The following is a 1,231-nucleotide window of genomic DNA, read 5'->3' as shown; positions in this document are numbered from 1 at the left end:
TTTTTTTTTTTTTTTTTTTTTTAATCAATACAATGTTCAGGTGTTGTAGAGATGGTTAAACATTTAAGAGAGCTTACTGCTTGTCTTAGTTAGGATTTTACTGCTGTGAACAGACACCATGACCAAGGCAACTCTAATAAGGACAACATTTAATTGGGTCTGGCTTACAGGTTCAGAGGTTCAGTCCATTATCATCAAGGCAGGAGGAGCATGGCAGCATCCGCAGGCAGGCATGGTGCAGGAGGAGCTGAGAGTTCTACATCTTCATCTGAAGGCTGCTAGGACAAGGGTATTAAAGCCCCCCGCCCACAGTGACATACCCACCCCAAAAGGCCACACCTCCTAATAGTATCACTCCCTGGCCCAAGCATATATAAACCATCACATTGCTCTACCAGAAGACTGGAATTCAGTGCCCAGCACCCTTATTAGCAGCATGAGAAATTCCTGTAACTCCAATTTCAAGGAATCTTAACACCCTCTTCTGGTTTCATTGGAGACCTGTACACACACCTGTACAACACAATAAATCTTTAGATGAATTTGTGTTACACTTTACATTTATTTGTGTGTATGTGTGATGAACTCTTGCTGCCACAGAATTTGCTTATCTCCTTCCACCATGTGGATCCCAGGAATTGAACTAAAAATTCAGATTTAGTAGCAAGTGCCTTTACCTTGCAGAGCAATCTATGCCCAGTCATTAAAAATTTTTTTGAAGCCTCCCTAATAATTTTATTATAAACAGAAAGGGTATTAAGGAGTTCCTTCTGGTCCTCATTTTTACATTATAAAATCTCCCATCTTTGTTTAGGGGAGCTCTTCTCAGTTTTGGAGGGCCCATAGTTAATCTTCACTTCCACATCCCAGGAGTAGAAGGTCACAAACAGATCTTCGATGTTGTTTGAACAGTGGAGCTCTGAAAAGCAGAGGGGTCTCTGGTCTTCCCAGGATGCTGTAGGTCACTTGTGGGGGGAGAGGAGTGTGTGTGTATGTGGCTCATCCCTGAAGTATCCGAGCCCCAAGGGATCAGCCTCTTCAGCAGCCTGTCCAGAATGGATTCATGTTTCTAGAATGATCTTTTCTGTTGTTTTTTTCCCTCCTATGAATAAAAGGGCAGTATCTAGAATTGCATCCTATCTTTATCATTAAGATCCAGGAATGGTTACTCAGATTGGAAGCACACATATATATATATATGTATATATGCTTCCTTTTTTTTTTTTTTTTT

Source organism: Mus pahari, chromosome 10, assembly GCF_900095145.1.
Source record: "Mus pahari chromosome 10, PAHARI_EIJ_v1.1, whole genome shotgun sequence".
NCBI classification, from domain to species: Eukaryota; Metazoa; Chordata; class Mammalia; order Rodentia; family Muridae; genus Mus; species Mus pahari.
Note: the sequence above shows the minus strand (reverse complement) of the source record.